The 19,857-nt window shown below is 45.6% G+C and overlaps 2 long non-coding RNA genes across 2 annotated transcripts; both read left to right on the top strand.

Annotated features, from left to right (window-relative positions):
- Window positions 1-9,372: 9,372 nt before the first annotated feature.
- LOC131517398 (uncharacterized) lies at window positions 9,373-17,766 on the top strand. Its single transcript, XR_009264577.1, has 3 exons — window positions 9,373-10,897; window positions 12,990-13,083; window positions 17,160-17,766. It is a non-coding gene; the product is annotated as an uncharacterized LOC131517398 (long non-coding RNA).
- A 40-nt stretch (window positions 17,767-17,806) lies between these two features.
- Window positions 17,807-19,395, top strand: LOC131517397 (uncharacterized). Its single transcript, XR_009264576.1, has 2 exons — window positions 17,807-19,041; window positions 19,276-19,395. It is a non-coding gene; the product is annotated as an uncharacterized LOC131517397 (long non-coding RNA).
- Window positions 19,396-19,857: the final 462 nt, after the last annotated feature.

Genomic DNA, 19,857 nt, shown 5'->3' with positions numbered 1-19,857 from the left:
TTAGTTTTAATGGCTACAAAATATCCATGGTGACTGCATTGGGTAGGCTTAAAGCATGGGGAGTAGAGGACAAAAAAGGAGAGGAAAGAAGGAGAGAAAACATAAAAGGAATTTAAGAGGGAGGGAATGAGGAGAAAGGTGTCTGTGAGTGCAGTGACCCCATTGGCAGCCTCTGGTATCACTTGGGATTTGAAGCCAAAGTGGGGTGAGCCCAAAGGCCTTGATGAAAAAAATAGGGCCTCTCTCTGGAAGGGGCTTTTGCTTCCCATTGGGAAGGAGCTTCCATCATGGATGGGTAGACGGACAGATGGAGGAATGAATGAAAAGGGCAAAGACCAGGGGGATAGGATTTGTCAGGGATTGAGTGAAAGGGAAGAAATAAAACAAGAAGTGAGAAAATCCAGTGATGGGATGGACCATTTTATACAGGGACCCTCAAGTATGATATTGATGCCAAGTGATCATAGAGGGGGGCCTTCTCTCTGCCCCATCTCTGTCTTAAATCAACATTGACCTAAGAGAAAGATAGTGTTTACTATGCAAATAGTCTCTGTATCACCCGGTTTTCCATCTCTGAGTCCTACTTTATGGAAACTCCAGAGCTGTCACTGGTCAACGGCAAGGCATCATGTCTACTTTTGCTAAATCCCTTCTAAGACCAAGTGAATTTGGCTGTGGATGGACAGGCAGAGGCCAAAAGTGGGGAATATAAACTTCAGATTAATTTGAGAATAGGAAGAGTTAAAGAGCCTCAAAGTTTTCAGTCACTCCTACCCAGGGCTTTGGAGTATTAATTACTCTAACAATAGCAAATCATTGAGTAGATTGTTTCTTCTTTCCCTTCAGTAAAAGTGTTAAGTATAGGCCTACTCCCAGGGAAAGCCCAGTGGGAATGAGAGTCAGGGTCAAGGGTTAGGGGTCAAAGGGTTACACCCTCCAAGCCTTGAACCAATGGTGTGGGTGGCTGGCACAGAGGTGAGCAAAGCTTCTTCCATGGAAGGTCCTTATCAGAAACCGGAGCTGCACAAAGGGATACTGTGAGTCAGGTTATAACAGCTAGCAGTCGTGGGGGCAGGTCAGAAGGGCATCAAGTAAAGGCTGTAGGGTAAGGGTTCCATTCTTAGGGTTCTGCTATTGTAGGGACCTGCTGACTCACTTGGGAATGTCAGAACTCCTGAGTAGATCCAGTCTAACAACCTGCCTGGGTGCATTCTCAGGTAAATCTGGGTTGCCTTTAATGTCAACAAAATAACAGGAAAACACTGGCCTTTTCTCTAAAGAAGATGCAGTGTTATGTTCAAGCCTCTGTAAGAGCTTAAGAGTGAGGAGGTCTGGTTCCCAGAGAAGTGTAAACCTTACTCAAAATCTTGGAAGGAGCCCTAGAGAGAGAGAGAAAGAGAGGAGCTGACCCAGGAGTAGTGGCCTCAGAGGCTTTGGCACTGAGTTCCAACGTGGGCAGAGGAAACATACATTATATTTAGGGCAAGGGTCAAGTGAAACTCTAGGAAAAGCATCAACCGTGGAGAGTGAATAGGCTTGTCATGTTAGAAGTCTCAAAGGGGCCTTAAGTGTTCCTTTGATCAAGGGGGAGACACAAAAGGTGGACTATGCAGAAATAACCTCCCCAGGAAGGCAAGTAGGTTTAATGGGTTTTCACAGAGAGGTGGAAGACCATTTCATCTTCCCTCTCTCAGGACAGGGAGATGGGGATGCTGGACCCAAAGGTTATATGTTCACTTTTATGGTCTTCACTATGGCCTGACGTCCATCAGGATAGATAGCCACCAACTCTTTGGTTCTTGTTGCTTGTGAGTTCCTTCCACCATTCTTTGGCTTCCATTTCTATATCTTCTTCAGCCTGGGGGAATTTGTAGTGGCCAGCTCTATCTAACTTGATTTCTTGACCTCAGGGATACGTTTATATAATACTAACTTTTTAAAACTCATGACTTTTCCCTCTTTATTCTTTTAATTCCTGATTAAAAAAAGGCATTTTTCTTTACTCGTGCTATATGTCTGTCTTTCTAGTTAATAAATAAACATGACTTCATCAGGGAGCACACATCAGGAGAGGAAAGAAACCAGGGCCAAATGCTGAATAGCTTGTATGAACTTGGTCTTGATCCCAAAATGATGGTCGTCCCCCTGTAAGTTGTCTTCATTTGGTCTACTGCTTCCTTAGTTCTCAGCAAGTTGTATCTGTTGCTAAGATCTGGAGGCACGGACTTGGATTACCCTATGAAGCTGAGCAGCTGAACCAAGAATTCAGTGTGGGAGTAGGAGATAACAACAACAACAACAACAACAACAACAACAACAAGTAAGGCGTGGGGAGGGGGCACTAGTTACCCTAGGGTTGCTGCTGTGGGGTAGTCTGCTGAATTTGAATTTCTGATTTTTAAGTCCCCAAATAGTCAAGGGTAGGCCAAGGACAAACTGAAGTTAGAGTCAGAAACTGGTCTGCCTAAGGTCATACAATTAGTGGGCAGTACATTATTTAGTTAGGGACAGTGTCAATAATTCTGTAGTATCAGGGTCCTGGTAGGAAAAACACAGAGAAGAATTTAATGAAAAGATTATTTAGCAAAGTTTGGTCAGGGTTTAAGGGAACTAAAAAAGATATTGTGAGACTCAAGGTTTAATAACATTGAGGAGGCATTATCATCTCTAAGTCTGAAGAGTCAAGAGAAATGGATAGCTACTAGAACCTATAAGAGGGCTGCCTGACAGAACCTATGATCTCTGGTGGAGTGACAAAACTAATCCACAGTGATTTGGCAGGGAAGGAATTAGGGGAATAAATAATCTTCCTGCCCTCCAGTTTCCTGCTGGTAACTCTCTTTGCCTGAGCACAACTAGAAACCAGAGATCAAAGGAGCCCTATTGATGTAATATAGACAGATCAATCCTCGAAGGTACAGGGCAGGGTTAACAGTGGTGAGTAGATCTGGAGGAGCAAATGGAAGCTATCCAGCCACCTGGGAACACAAATGAGATTTTTTTTTAAAGGCTCCACATTTTTTCCCTTTCTTTATTGTCATACTTGTTCCTGCATGCCTTGTAGATGCTAGGGTCTTCCTGCATTCCCTGGGATGCCCAGCCAATTCATCAGTGTCTAACTGATGGGACTGCCCTCTCTCACCACTATTTCTTTATCAAAATTAGTTCTTAGGATTTCTGCTTTTGGCCATGACAGCAGAACAGGATCCAGATTTACTTTCCCACCATCAACAACTAGTAAAGTAAACAAAAATAGATACATTGATGACTTTAGATACTGTACAACAGGCAGTCCAAGGCTGTGATCCCTGAAATGAAGGAAATAAATGATATGAGCCCAGTGATCACCTTAGGTTCTGATTGGAAACACATTCTGGACTATAGAGCAGGAGAAGGAATTCCAAGCAGAGAATGGTGGTCTTGCTGCACTAAAAGACAGAACTTGAAGGTCAGTGAGACTTTGGATGGAAGATGGAAGATGCGGGGTAGAGTTCTAAAAAAGGGGGGCCTATGTGGAAAAAACCCCAGATATCTGCATAAGGGTCCTCTTGAGTATTTGCTTAATACTAAGATGTACACCCAGAGTGAAGTTCCATAATATTGGGCAAAGAATGATCAGGAGATATCAGCTGTATAATTCAGAGTTCACATGGGACTAATAAATGTTCAAATATCAACCAGTTTGACCAGTCAGGGCATTTAGTAGACACCTTGTAAGAGTCACGACAACTGGTAGGTCTAAACTGTCCTTAGAGAAAAAGAAACTTCGGACCCACCCTAAAAAATTTAAAATATGTCTCTAAAGGATTGATCTTATCCATAAACAACCTAACTGCCTTCCAGATTAAAGCCCAACATTCTTTACAGAATGATAACAAAACAAGACAATCAATAATGTAACTTTTAAAATATCCAACATTCCATCAAAAATCACTAGGCTCACCAGGTAGCAGGAAAATGTGACCCATAATTAAGAAAAACATCAGTCAGGGGCACCTGGGTGGCTCAGTCGGTTAAGCGTCCGACTTCGGCTCAGGTCACGATCTCGCGGTCCGTGAGTTCGAGCCCCGTGTCGGGCTCTGGGCAGATGGCTCAGAGCCTGGAGCCTGTTTCCGATTCTGTGTCTCCCTCTCTCTCTGCCCCTCCCCCGTTCATGCTCTGTCTCTCTCTGTCTCAAAAATAAATAAACGTTAAAAAAAAAAAATTTAAAAAAAAAAAAAAAAAAAAAAAGAAAAACATCAGTCAATAGAAACAGACTTTAAAATGACAGAATTGATAGACTGAACAGGCAGTAACATTAAAAGAGCTCTTATAAATATATAAAATATGCTTAAGGATTTAAAGAAAATCATGAATGGAATGAGGAAAGAATGAAAGATATATATATACATATATATATATATATATATATATATATATATAAAACGTATATCAAATGGAACTTCCAGCAATGAAAAAATATAATATCTGAAATGAAAAGTCAGTGGATGGAATTTAAAGCAAACTGGACACTACAGACGAAAAATAAGTGAATTGAAAACAGCAATAGAGGGGCGCCTGGGTGGCGCAGTCGGTTAAGCGTCCGACTTCAGCCAGGTCACGATCTCGCGGTCCGTGAGTTCGAGCCCCGCGTCAGGCTCTGGGCTGATGGCTCGGAGCCTGGAGCCTGTTTCCGATTCTGTGTCTCCCTCTCTCTCTGCCCCTCCCCCGTTCATGCTCTGTCTCTCTCTGTCCCAAAAATAAATAAAAAACGTTGAAAAAAAAAAATTAAAAAAAAAAAAGAAAACAGCAATAGAAACTAGCCAGAATGAAGCACAGAGAGGAAAAAGACAAAACAAAACAAAACAGAAAAATGTGACAAGAGTCTCAGTAACCTGTAGGACAATATCAAGTGGTCTAACACATGTGTAATTCAAAGGGAGAAAAGGGAGAGAACACATTTTTGATAAAACAATGGGCCAAAAACTTTTCAAGTTTGATAAAAATTATAAGCACTTATATTCCCCAGAATCACAATAAGCCCAAGCAGGATAAACAAAGCATAATGACAAAGAAAATCAAATTGCTAAAACTTATTGATAAAGAGAAAATCTTAAAAGCAGGCTGAGATAGATATATTTTATGGAGGAACAAAGATGAAAAAAACCCTGCAGACTTCTGATCCAAACTATGCAAGCCAGAAGACAATGGCATGATATCTTTAATGTGCTAAAAAAAAAAAAAAAACAAAAACCCAATCAATCTGGAATTCGGTATCCAGTGAAAATATCCTTTAAAAATGAAGGCAAGGGGCACCTAGGTGGCTCAGTCGGTTGAGCATCCAACTTCGCTCAGGTCATGATCTTACAGCTCATGAGTTTGAGCCCCATGTCAGGCTCCGTGCTGACAGCTCAGAGCCTGGAGCCTGCTCTGGATTCTGTGTCTCCCTCTCTCTGCCCCTTCCCCAGCTTACACTCTGTCTCTCTCTGTCTCTCTCTCTGTCTCTCTCTCAAAAATAAAATAAAACATTAAAAAAAAATAAAAACACATGAAGGCAAGATACTTTTTGAGACACATAACATCTTAGAGAAATGTTAAAGGAAGTTCTTTGGGCAGGAGGAAAATAAAACTTGGATCTACACAAAAGAATGAAGAATGCTAGAGATGGTAAACAAGAGGGTAAATATAAAACACTTATTTTCCATTAAAAGCATCTCTTTAACATATTGGAGCAAAAATGATAACAGAGTACTGTGGAGTATTTGCCATATGTAGAAATAAAATGTATAACAACAATAGCACATAGGGCATGAGATTGTAGCTAATAAGTCATTGTAGAAAAAATGAAATCATAAGAACCCTCAAACCAAAAGAAGGCAGTGAAAGATAAGAAAGAGAACAAAGAACAGATGGAACAAATAGAAAACAAATATTAAATGCTATACCTAAGCCAAACATATTGTAAGTACATTGCATGTACTTGTCATTAAATGCAAATGGCCCAAATACCCCAAATTAAAAGGCAGAGATCATGAAACTGGATAAAAAAACATTTTAAATGAAACTTATTTTAAATGTGAAAACAAATAGTTTAAAAGAAAAAGAATGAAAAAAGACATATCATGCAATACATAAGAAAGCTAGGCTATACTAGTAGAGAAAGAAGACTTGAGGACAAGGAATGCTATCAGAGATAAAGGGGGATAATTTCATAATGATAAAAAGTTTTTTTAGGAAGATATAACAATCCTAAATGTGTGTTCATCCACAAAGCTTCATAATACATGAAGCAAAAACTGACCAAATTGACAGAAGAAATAGACAAATCCACAATTACACTTAGATACTTCATCACTCCTCTTTCAGGAACTGATGGAATAGGCAAAAAAGAAAAAAAAGAAGACATGAACACTACTATTCACTCACATGATCTGATATTTTTAGAACACTCCACTCCACAATAGCAGAATACATATTTCTTTTCAAATCCCATGGAATATTCATCAAAACAGACTACAGTTTGGATACATACATGCACACACACACACACACACACACACACACACACAAATGACTAAACTAACTTTTAAAATATAAAACTTAATACAAAATAAATAAATTAGAATAAAAACCATCGGAAGATGTTTAGAAAAGGCCTACATATTTAGAAGTTTAATATCACATTTCAAATAGTCCGTGGGTCAAAGAAGACAATGCAAAAATAATTTTAAAAGATTTTATATTGAATAAAAATGAAGGCATAATATATCAAAATTTATAGGATTTAGCTAAGGCAGAATTTGAATGAAGTTTTTAAAGATTTTATTAAAAACATATTTATTGAAGTGTAAATTCCATATTATAAAATTCACCTATTTTAAGTGTACAATTCAATGATTGTAAGAAAATTTATAGGGTCATGCAACCATTACCATAATTTGGATTATCTTCTTATGGTCCCTCAGAAACTACTGTTAAATTGCAATTGCAATAAAGTAATAGTTGTTAATTTTGCTTCTTACCCATGCAGCCTGCTTAACATTTTAAAAATTGAAATATAATTCAGATAACATATAATTCATCATTTTAAAGTGTGCAGTTTAGTGTTTTATACTATATTCACTATGTAATACATTAACAATCACTCCTATCTAACTTCAGAACATTACTATCACCCTTCAAAGAAGCCCCATACCTATTAGCAGTCAGTCCTAACACCTTCCTCCCCCTATCCCCTGGAAATCATTAATCTACATTCTGTTTCTATGGGTTTGCCTATTCCGGAGATTTTGTACGAGTAATCTTACACCACGTGGCCTTTTGTGTCTGGTTCCTTTCACTTAGCATTTGGATGGAATTTTAAAGCTTTAAATGCTTATATTAGAAAAGAAGAAAGATCTGTTTTTGACATAGCTATCAAGACAATTCAATAGGAATAGAATAGTCTTTTCAACTTATGGTGCTGAGACAAATGGATATTTGCATGCAAAAGAATAAAGTTGGATCTCTACCTCACACCATATACAAAAATTAACTCAAAATGGATCAAAGAGTTAAATATATAAAATTCTTAGAAGAAAATCCAGGTATAAATCTTTATGACCTTGGACTAGGTAATGGTTTCTTGGATATGATACCAAAAACACAAGCAACAAAATTAAAAATAAATTGGATTTCATAAAAATTAAACACATTTGTGCCAAAAGATGCTATCAAGAAAGTGAAAAGACATCCTATGGAATGGGAAAAATATTTATAAATCACATATATGATAAGAGATTTATACCCAGAATATATAAAGAACTCTTACAATGCAATAATAAAAAAGGCAAACATTATAAATTTGGAACGTAAGGAAAGGATAGGGCACCTGGGTGGCTTAGTCAGTTAGCCGTGCAACTCTTGATTTCAGCTCAGGTCATGATCTCACTGTTCGTGGGTTGGAGCCCTGAGTCAGGGCCATGCGATCAGCAGAGCCTGCTTAAGATTCTCTCTCCCTTTCTTTTTGCCCCTCACCAGCTCATGCACATGCTCTCTCTCTCTCTCTCAAATAAACTTTAAAAAAATAATAAAAAAATAAAAATAGTCAAAGGACTTGAATAGACATATCATCAAAGAAGATATACAAATAGCCAATAAGCACATGAAGAGATGCACAACATTTTTAGTCAGTAGGAAAATGCAAATCAAAATCACAATGAGATACCACTCCACACCTACTAGAATGGCTGTAATAAAAAAGACAGACGATAACAAGTATTGCAAGAACGTGAAGAGATTGGAACCCTTGCATATTACCAGTGGGAAGGTAAAATGGTACAACTGCTTTGGAAAACAATTAGCCAATTCCTCAAAAAGTTAAATATAGAGTTACCATGTGACCCAGCAATCCCACTCTCGGACAAGGACCCGAGAGAATTGAAAATACATGTTCACTACACATACATGAATGTTTATATCAGCACTATTTGTATTAGCCAAAAAGGAGAAATAATCAAAATGTGCAACCAATGAATGGATAAACAAACTGTGGTATCTCTGTGCAATGGAACATTATCCAGTCATACAAAGGAAGGAAATTCTGATACATGCTACAACATAGATGAACCCTGCAAACATTATACTAAGTGAAAGAAGCCAGGCTCAAAAGGTCACATATTGCATCATTCCACTTACACCAAATGTCCAGGCAGACAGTAGATTAGTGGTTGTTTGGGGCTGGGAGGAGGGAGAAACAAGGAGTGACTGATCATGGCATTTCTTTCTGGGGTGATAAAAAATATTCTGAATTAGATAGTAATTGATGGTTACATGACCTTGTGAACACACTAAAAAACCTGCACTGAGTTAGGCACTTTATTTATTTATTTATTTATTTTTAATAAATCTTTAGCGTTTATTTATTTTTGAGACAGAGAGAGACAGAGCATGAACGGGGGAGGGGCAGAGAGAGAGGGAGACACAGAATCAGAAGCAGGCTCCAGGCTCTGAGCTGTCAGTCCGGAGCCCAACGCGGGGCTCGAACTCACGGACCGCGAGATCGTGACCTGGGCTGAAGTCGGACGCTTAACCGACGGAGCCACCCAGGCGCACCAAGTTAGGCACTTTAAATGGTGTATTTTATAGTATGCAAATGAAAAAAATAGGGATCTGCTGGAAATGACTTTACGCCTTGGTGTTGGTAACTGATAAAGGCTTAATACGCCATTTTCACAGCAATATCTGGTTTAACTTGGGCCAGCCCCTTCTGCCAAAGGCTACAGAATTTATTTTCTCAGAAAGTCTGGCCCCTAGGATTTTTGATTTTATTCACAGCTGTGATTGCTACTGGGCTGCCTCCAAAGCCTGAAGAATCCTATACAGGTCATGCGGGTTGAATTTGTTATTTTAGGATCTATGCTAACTTTCCTGCCACATGAATTCTTTAAAAATCCATTGTTATCTTGGATATGTTATGTTTCCATAGCCAGGCTCAACTGTAAGGATAAAAGACGACTGTGAGACACTTGACAGTTTACAGAGAGTATTTTCCCTTTCCCCACTCTTTGGATCTTAGGCATTTGAATTTAAACGTGCATCATGACTGACCACACAGTGGCAGGCCCTGAGCTCTAGACCTAATTTCTCGGACTCCAAAAAATCTAGTCTTTCTTGGAAAAAGCCAGATGCGTTTTTGAACAAGTCATGACGAAAAGGCCTCCCATCCAGCCCTCCAAGGATATTACACAGGCCCTTTGGCATTTAAACAACAGTTTCCACTGAGAATCTTTGATTGGTCTGCATTATGAAGAACGACCCCCAAATTAGTCGCAAGGAGCACCCAGAGATGAAATGGCTTGGTCTAATATGTTCACCTCCCTCACCATGCCATTTGTGGATCCACTTTCACTCCCATAGGGTCACAGACACCCACAGCATGTGTGCACGCACATGTGTGTGCACACACACACAGACACACACACACACACACACACACACACCCTTCTCTTTAGGGCTGAGAACTGAATCACCTGGCTGTCTTTTCTCAGCAGTGTTATGATCTGGGCTCAGTCCCCACTTGTGTTTTTTCCCTTTTTAAAATTGTGGTAAAATATATATAACAAAAAAATGTATTATTTCAACCAGTTTTAAGTGTCCAGTCCTGTGACATTAAATACATTCACAGTGTTCACCATTTGTCTCCAGAACTTGTTCATCTTCCCAAACTGAAACATGTCCGTTAAACACAAGCTCCCTGTTGCTCTCCACCCTGCCCCTGTCAACCACGGCTCTACTTTCTGGGTCTTTGAATTTGATTACACTAGGTTCTTCATATAAGCAGAATCATACCATATTTGACCTTTTGCCATTTTCTCGATGGTAATAGGTCATCTGATTCCAGAGCTGGCCCACGGGACTGGGTGTTGATGGGGTGACCGGCTCAGGAGGAGTGACAGGAGAGTCCAGAGCCCAGAAACAGCCCTGGTTAGAATCAGGGGGGCTCTCACCCCGACGACAGCTGGAAATTCTTTCTGCTCTCCTGCAAGCTGGGTGTTACAAACCGGAGACTTTTCAAGCCCAGTCCCAAACACAGGAATTCTCCCCTCGTCAGTCTGTCTCCTGGGCCCCAACGAGACAGCTGTACTTCCCACGCAAGCAAAAGCATTCAACTGTGAGAGCTCTTGCCTGGGTCAGCTTGCTCAGCTCATCCTTGAAAGAGAACATAAGCTCCTCCCAAGGAATGACCATTTTTCTGCTCCAGGTCGTATAGAATGCGGGGTAGAGGACTTTCAAAATGTCCCTTGCTGCTATCAGCAGCAAGAGCACAATCTATGCCATCCCGGGTCGGCATTGCAATTGCATTTGCTCAGCCAGTTCTTTGAAATTTACCAAAAGGATCTGAGTCACACGCATGATCCTTCCACTGGCTTTTGTGAAGGTAAGTGAACCAATTCCTTCTGAAACTGAAAAAGAGAATCCTTCACTGGATTTCAGGTAAGGCCACAACTAGACCGGAAGCAAGGAGAGCTGAAAATGAATCCAAAAGGCACTGGGATGTCCCAGGACAAATCTGGTGGTAGAGGCTGAGTGCATTCTGTGCCGCGGGTGCCCAAGCACAAAGACCTACGTAAGCCTTTGCTAAGTGAAAAAGCTTGTCTTTCTCCAAATTCTCACAGAATGACCTATGTGACCACCCAGCGTGGACAGTCATACAGAGGGGTGGTGTCCTATTTGACTTTTGCAGAACACACTGATTTGTTTACTTGTATGTGGTGGATTTCCTTATAGGAGTTACAAGCCCCAGCAAACTTCCGAAATCTTCCTGCAATAACAATAGTGCTCTAGGGAGTGCGGGAGAAGCCCTTCCCACCTCTGCAGAAGACCCGGCTGAGAAAAAGGAGATTTATCGTGGGCGTTGAGAGTTGGAGGGGTGGGAGGAACATTTAGAGAAGAGCAAAGAGAGATATTTTTCACTGGAGATGTTGGGAATGATGGCGTCCTCTGCTAAAAATGGTGAGGAAGCAATTTCCCTGGAGGTTCAGAAAACAGGACTGGACTCACTGCTGGCTATTCAGTGAGGGCTTGGGGATGGTGGTGGGAAAATGGGCTGGGTGTGACCCCTGGCTGCTCATCTAAGGTCTCTCTGTTCTGATTTTATTCCAGCCAGTCTGGGAGGAAGAGAAGAGTTGAGGATAGTTGAGTACGTCCGTGGAGGGCATGTGCTGTCAGACGATGGGGGACGAGCCTGGCTTTCTGGATCTCCCTAGAACTGCGCCAGGAACCAGGAGGCCGGGGCTGGGATGTGATGCTGTCGTCAACCGGCATCAAAGACCCGGACCACTCTGGCCACAGTTTTATCCTCTGTGAAATCCAACGTGTAGTTTTAAGTTGCGCGAGGGCTGTTCTTGGCCTGCAGGACCACCCAACCAGGGAGCACCCCCCCCCCCCCCCCCCCCGCCAACACACACACACTGGGATGCAGTTGTAATAAAAAGACAAACACTATTCTAAGGGCGAATGGGGAAGGGCAGAAATCGATTCTACCTTTGGAATCTTACAGGTTTCTTGGAAAGGTGGGCTGGGGACTAGGCCTTGAGTATGTTTAGATGAGGTGCTGACAGGTGGGTACGGGAGCAGATAAAGCAAGTGAACAAAAAGAGGAAAACTGGGTGAGTGCAGGTGGCAAGTTTTGGGAGTGGAAAATAAGGGACTACGATCCAGGCACAGGAAAACATCACACAGCAGGTCCTCAGTCGATATCTGTGACTGATGATGGCAGTAACAAGGACTGGGCTAGAACAGGAGGGCATCTCCCTGGCTGAAGGGCCAGGAGCAGCACCAAGTCCACATGGGCTCTTGAGAGGGAGACAGGCCACTCTGACGGGCTCTGTGTCCACTGGCAGGTAGACACGAGAGAGGAGGCCCGAGGGCAGAGGAGAAAGGTCCTGGGGGAGAGATGACAAGGGTTTGAATTTAGATAGCAACATTGGGATGGGGAGGGATGTAAAAAATAGTGCAAAAGAAGATTCTGCAGGTTTCTGGAGGCTGATGAGATGTGCAAAGAGAGGAAGGGGAGATGAAAACAATTCTGAGGATTTTGAACCTGGGCAATGGGGAGGGTGGAGATTCATAAACAGAGATGGCCAAACTGAGGAAGAGAGAGGGAAACCTGGAAGAGAAATGGAAACCTGGAAGAAGGTTGTCAGGAGAGCCCAAGAAGAGAATCTGAGTAGTCAGTGGGGGCTGAGCCATGTGAGGAGAGGGTCATGGAGGTGGTTCCCGGGGCCATGGTTGGGAGTGAGGCCTATGAAAATGGCCCCAAGCAGCGGCCAGTTGCCAAAACCCGAGGAGAGAAAATAGAAGCAGAAGGTGTCAGGGACCCCATAAAGAAGTTTGTAATACATGGAACAAAAGAAAATGATGGTGAACTTAAAGACAGTGGGCCCAGGGGAAGCCATTTTAGGATAAGGAAGATGTGGCCATGCTTTGGTGCCATGCTCCTCAAACGTGAATGTGCATTCGCATCACAGGGAATCCCATTAATGCAACTTCTGATCCAGGAACGAGGACAGAGGATGGCATGGCATGGAAGAGACAGGAGCCGATGAGGCCGCTTTGGGCCTGGTAAGTAAGTTAGTTTTGCAGAGGAAGATGGGGTGTCAGCTGCACACAGACCGAGGGAAGGGAAGATGAGAGGGTGATGTGAAGGAACCGTGAGATGGGGGAAAGAGGTGCAAGGAAGCCCCTGAAGAGATGCCTGGATCTTCTTGGTCTGGTGAGCAGTGAGAGACTCTGTGGGTGGAAGGTGGAAGTGGGGTCTGGGGAGTCCAAGGAGGGGGAAAGGCCTCAGGGACAGTGGTTTGGCTGACTTGCTGGCCAGAGAGGAGAGTGGTGCAGATGAAAGCTTGGGTGGAAAAGGAAGCTCTTAAAGGGACATGGGCAGGGGGTGGGCACAAGAAAGGGTAGGAGAGGACAGTGGCAGAAAGGAAGAGGTGAGAGGAGAAGCTGATGTTCCAGAGCCACTGGTGGCGAGGTCTGGGAAGTGAGCGTGGGAGGTGGCTAAGGGGGCCAGGCAGATGAGAGAGACTGAGATGGAACAGGCTGGAGGCTGGAAAGATGAGGGCGTGCATGCAGAGGGCAGAGGCCTGAGGAGAGGGAGGCTGGTCTTGTGGCAGAGTGATGAGTGACAGGAAGCACCAGGGCCCAACAGCTCCAGGAGGGTGGAACCCAGGCCTGGCTGTGGAAGGTCCTTCCATTCGTTCTATGGGTTAGCAACAGCACCTGTTTCAGGAAGCCAGAACGGCTCCTCAAGGCAGAGGGGGCCTGGCCTGTTCTCAGTCACTCATCCCCCACTTCCTGAGGCTCCTTGAATGCGGCCCCGGGCTGGACTGCTGAGGGCTGAGTCTCATGCCTTTGGACCATGACATGGAGGGGTGATGGGAAAAGTGAGTCCTTCAGTGAGGACTTGAGGGCACCCTGTGGTCATCCCAGCTACCTGCCGCTGCTGCCCCAGGTCAGGGGAGGTTAAAACCCAACTCTGGGTCAAGTCACTGGGAGCTGGGATTCCAGCAGTCCCGCTTTGCCGGCCCCTGGGACCACCCCTCACCTCTCCCACACTGCAACACAGGGCTTGAAGCCAGTGAGTGCTCCTGGCACAAGCCAGAGTGGGGTGGGTGGGGGCTCCAGCCGGGAAGGAGGACCAGCCAACAGCATGGCTGGACACCCCACTATCAGTTTGTTCGGTTCGGTTTGATTCTCTTTCTCTCCCTGGTGGGCTTCAGCTTGTAGTTGTTTGCTCTTCATCAGTGGTTTATGGGGACCATGGTGTTTGGGGAGGAAAGAGCGGGGACGGGAACTCTCAGATGCTGTGCTGGTGCCCAGCCATGTCCTGGGCCTTCCCCGCCGGCCCCGCCATGCCTGGGGTGGGCCTCGATGGGCCTAACCCTCAGACCCGCAGCCCTTGTCACACAGCTCCTCGTGGTGTCCTTTTTTAGGCCCCTTGGAACTCGGACCAACGCCTGCCAGAAACCACGTGGGCTCCTTCCCTCCAAATCAGAACTTCCTTTCTTTATTCCCTCCGCTAAGGCCTGGGGTTTCTTTGCCTTTCAGCCCGGTTCTTCCTCCCCATGGAGGTCTTTGCAGCAAGGGGGCAGGACGTTGGGTGGCTGGCCTTCCTTTGGCTCTGTCCTCCCTGGGTGACCTATGGCTGCTTCTGCGTTGCCAGACGCACTCTGTCCCCCTGAGGCACTGGGGGACAGCCTCTGGCCCTTCCTGGTGTGCCTCCTCTGTGCCTATCTGTCGTTCTACCCACCCATCCCTGTGTTCCTTGCCCCTTCCCTGGGCCTCTGGTTATTTGTCCACAGAGGAGGAGGGAAGCTCTCGAGGATTTGTGCAGAGACCCTGGACAGAAGAAGATACGTGGAATTTGCAATAAATCCAGGAGCAAAGTTGTAACTTGACTTGAAAACAAACAAAAGGGCCAGAACTGCACTTAAGCTCCGCAGAAGCTCCTCTCCCAGTGTAAACAGAAAAGGGCAGGCTTGGGCCGAGCAGCCTCCTCAGGACTGGGACAGCCAGGGAGGGGTCCGGAGCAGGCTGGCCACCCACTTCCTCCCGAGGAGACAGGTTGTGGGGAAAGGTCTCTGCAGCCTCGTGAGAGGAGAAAGAAGAGGCTGGCAGTGCTGTTGTTTGCCACTTAGTTTTCCATGACTTACGCTTTTGAAATGACATTCTCAGGATTGGGACAAGAAGGTTGTTTTGGGGGGGAAATGCCTTCTTGGCCTGTTACCCTGGCTGGGGCCAGGCAGATCAGAGCTTGGAGCAGGGGAGAGCAAACTGAGGTGAGGGGCATAAGCTCCCAAGGACCCCGCCTTCCCTGGACTGGAACGTTAGGGGGCTCACCTGGACCTCTCAGCTCAAAGGGGCAGAGTGCACCGCACTGCTCTTCCCTCAGACAGTGGCCTGTCAGCATGACCCTGCAGCGGCCCCTCCTGGGGGCGTCACCGTGCCTCCCCTAGAAGTGTTAGGCTGTAACCACCACGATTACAGCGCCTTGCCTTTCCATACAATTTTTAAGTGCTTCCACACACATCCTCTGAGTTGGAACAGATATCATCAGCATTTTATGGGCAGGAAAACCGACACAGAGAGGTAAAGACCCCTATCCAAGGTCACACAGCAAATCTGCAGTTGACCTAAGTCGGTGCAGTGGCAAAGTTGGATCTTGAGATACAGTTCCCACTGATGACAAACTGTGTGATCTTGGGTGAGTTACCTAATCTCTCTGGGCACAGGCTGTCCTCCGTAAGATGCAATTTGTTCCAAAGTTTGAGCAGCTTGATTGCTCCCTCTCACACTCTGTCTGGGCTTATCAAAGTCAGGAACCTCAGGGGGACCTAATAAGGTGTTGAAGAGTCTACAAAGCCACAGCTTAAACATGGCACATCTTTCTGGAGCCTCATTTCTACACTTGGATATTTTGGGAGAAAAAAAATCTCCTTTTTTTAAATTGTAAAAGAAGATGGCTATATTATAGAAGGGAAAGCAAAATTCCAACTTTCGAAGTAAAACAGGAAACGTAAGGACATTTTGTGCTTGCTGCTGTCCGTTTCAGGTCCTCCAAGTATGTGTTTGTTCTCTCGTGCAGCCTGTGATGTAGGTGGGGGAATTTTCTAATGGGTATTCAGGGTCCAGCAGGCAGTGAACTGCAGAAGCTCATATTCCTGGTGTGTGTGTGTGTGTGTGTGTGTGTGTGTGTGTGTGAGTGTGGCTGCATCCCCTTTCCTAAAGAGAGAGCTGTTTCCACACAGCATCTGACACAGTTGTTCTTATCCGGGCTTCACATTAGAGTCACCTGATGAGCTTTCAAAAAATAGGCACGTCAGGTGCCACTCTGACCAAGTGAACTGGCATCCTGGGAGTGCTCCGTGTGTGTGAAGAGCTTCCCGGGTGACGCTAATATGCGGCGTGGACTGGGTCTACTGACTTATAGTTCAGACTTGGCAGTTCAGGGAACCCCAGGGTGTCCACGTCCATGGAGGGAAACAGTGACAGACAGCTCCCTACCCTTGGCCTCCCAACTGCTGCTTAGACTAGTGAGCAGGTGAAACCACATTCCCGAAGCCCACACCCCCAACTAAAGGAAGAGGCAGTGATGGAGGTGGAGAATAAGATAGAACTTTGTTGGGGTGGGAGCAGGAAGGCTGTTCTGGGTTGGATGGTAGCCCCCTAAAATCCATGTCCTTCTTGGAGCTCAGAACGTGTCCTGTTAAAGTAGGGTCGCGGCAGATGTAATTTGTGAAGATGAGGTCATACTGGAGTAGGGTAAACCCTTAATTCCTTCCAAAGTTTAAGCAGGAAAACTGCACAGAGAAGTAAAGACACGTCTCCAAGGTGACACAGCAGATTGGCAGTTGGCCCAGGCCAGTGCAGTGGAGAGGCTGAGTCTTGAGATACAGTTCCTTACAAGAAGAGGAGAGACACAGGGAGAGTGGCACATGAAGAGGGAGACAGGGATCGGAGCGATCATGCAGCCAGATGTCAGGGAGTGCTGCACTTGATCTTAGCCAAAAGGCCGAGAAGCGATATGTCAGGGAGTGCTAAGGATAGCAGGCAACCACCAGAATCTGGAGAGAGGCCTGGAACAGATTCTCCCTCAGAGCCCTCAGCAAGAGACAACCTTGCCAACACCTTGATTTCAGACTTCCAGCCTCCAGAACTGTGGGGGAATACATTCCTGTTGTAAGCCAAGCTTCACCAAGTTTGTGGTCCTGTTACAGCAGCCCTGGGAAACAGATACGAAGGCTGAGGTTGGTAATCCTTTCTGTGGGTGCTCCTCCTTTCTGTGGGTGCTCCTCCTGAGACACTCACCAGAAGGCCGTGGTGGGCTTGGCTCTGGGGATTCTGTGAGCTGGGAGGGGAACCGACAGCAGTGGGCTCATTCTACCAAAAAGCCGAGGGGACAGAGGAAAATGTGACCTGTCCAAAGTGTCACTCTGTGCAGGTAAGACAACAAGAAGAGAGTTGGTTCGTTCATTCGCCCACTCATTCACCTCCTACTTGGGGAGCCCTACGCAGTGCCAGGCTCTGGGAACACAAAGGTACGAAGACCAGAGCCAGCCCCGCTCTGCCCTCAGGGAGCTCGCGTCTGAGAAGGTACCTGCTAGTCACTGAGGAGGTTGGGTGGATGAGCACAAAGATTTCCTCCAGCTCTGGCATTCGGTGGCTGAAAGGGAGCAAGGAGGGCAGCCTGGCTGGGGCCTACAGTGCTGCCACCAGGGCATTTGGGGGGGCCGCTGCTATCTCTTTGCCTGCAGGGGACGCTGCCTGTGAGGACGTGGAACCGGAGCCCAGGGCACGCCCCACGGGAGGGCCAAAGCGGTCAGGCACAAATGCCAGCCCTTGCCTGGCCACCGCAGCCACTGGCGGGACACTGCAGGCGGTGAGACGGCCTTCGGCAGCCACCACTAACTGTACAAAGCCCAAAAATCTTGGGAATATTTTCAGCCCATTGGCACTTATCAAATATCACACTGGAAACCCCAGAAATTTGTGTGGGATCCTTTCCAGGACGAGAGGATTTCACAAATTTGGCCTTGCGCAGGGCGAGTTTCTTGGAATTTCAGCCTCCGAGTGGGCGTGGCCTCCTTGTTCTGGTTCGCCCCACCTTCCTGCAAGCGGCCCCTGTCACTCCCCGGGCCCACCTGCCGCATGTCCGGGTCACCCTGGAGACAGACTCTCCGGGCCACACGATGTCTGCGTTCCTCCAGCTCTTTGGTTTCCCCTTCATGGTTTTGGGAGTTCCGTGGCACTCAGCAGCTGGTGGCTCTGGCAGTCTGAGAAATACAAAGTTCGGGGCCTCTGTTGAGGCTTTTCTGAAGCTCCATTTCATTTGGGCTAGAGGTGAACACTTCCTCCGGAGACCCCGGCAGGCGGGACTGAAGCAAAGTTCAAGGAACAGTCGCTTCCATCATGGCTGGGTGTTGTTCGTCTGGCTGGGACGCAGCCTGACAGCAGGCTGACAGGCGACAGGCGGCCCAGGAGCGGTGGCAGGGCCGGGCACTGGAGGAGTGGCTGGAGGCAAGACGCTGTGCCCAGCTTCCCAGCACCGGCTCTCTGTCTTAACAACAGTTTAACAACAGCCGTAATCGTTAACTCCCTGAACGCTTTCCTTGAAAGTTCCATGTTACCCGACACTTGGACATAATTAAAACAGAACAACCGTTTGCAGTTAACTTTACCTTTATGACCTCACAGATTTTTACAAGGGTGTCCCAGAACGCCTTCTCTTCAAAGGAAAGCCAAGGGGTATGCCAAGAGCCTCAAGAAAGCGCACAGAGCGGGACCCTGAATCTCTGCATACTCATAAATGAAAAGATGAAAGAAAAAAACACGCAGTTTTTTTATGGTTATAAAAATAACACATGGTCACAGAGGACAATGGGGAAGACACAGAAAAGTATAAAAAATCAAACAGAAGCCACCCACAAGCCCACCCCTAGAGACCACTGTCAATGTTCTGTGGTATATATATCCTTCCTGAGTATGAAAATACCTCTTCACATCTGCATCTTAAAAATAAAGGTAGAGGGGTGCCTGGGTGGCGCAGTCGGTTAAGTGTCCGACTTCAGCCAGGTCACGATCTCGCGGTCCGTGAGTTCGAGCCCCACGTCAGGCTCTGGGCTGATGGCTCGGAGCCTGGAGCCTGTTTCCGATTCTGTGTCTCCCTCTCTCTCTGCCCCTCCCCCGTTCATGCTCTGTCTCTCTCTGTCCCAAAAATAAATTAAAAAAAAAAAACGTTGAAAAAAAAAAATAAAGGTAGAAACGGGCTTGGACGCTACGAATCATACTTTTAAAAATGGGGCTCTACAATGTGTCCTATTTCAGGTAAATTTGATATAGGGATCAGTAAAAAGAATCAAGTTAATTTATCCACAACTGAGGGCCTGCTTTGTATAAAGGACTCCGTTGCGCACTGTGACAGGATTAGAGACATCAGCAGCACGGCTCCTGGCCTCAAGAAGGCAGACGGAAAAGACAAGGAATGTGTAGAGTGGCTTTTGATATTTGCATCCTCAGCTCCTAGCAGAGCTCACTGTTGGGCCCTCAAAACAGTCTCCTGTGTTGAGCTCTGTGTAGAGCCTGTCACAAAGGCTATTCGTTATTTAATTACTGAACAAATATTTACCGCGTGCCTACTCTGATCCAGGAGTGAAGATGTTTAAGTTTTAGAGCAGGGAGCCATTGTGATAAGGGTGACGTTTTGGGAGACTTACATGAGCACTGGCTTGCCGCCAGGTGGTGGCTAACTTTGTGTGTCAACTTGGTTAGGCCACGATACCAGATACTTGATGAAGTATCAGTCTAGGTGTTGCTCTGAAGGTTTTCTTTATTTTTTTG

The sequence above is a fragment of the Neofelis nebulosa genome, chromosome 7 (assembly GCF_028018385.1).
Source record: "Neofelis nebulosa isolate mNeoNeb1 chromosome 7, mNeoNeb1.pri, whole genome shotgun sequence".
Classification (NCBI taxonomy): domain Eukaryota; kingdom Metazoa; phylum Chordata; class Mammalia; order Carnivora; family Felidae; genus Neofelis; species Neofelis nebulosa.
Note: the sequence above shows the minus strand (reverse complement) of the source record. Positions and strands in the feature narration are given on the sequence as shown.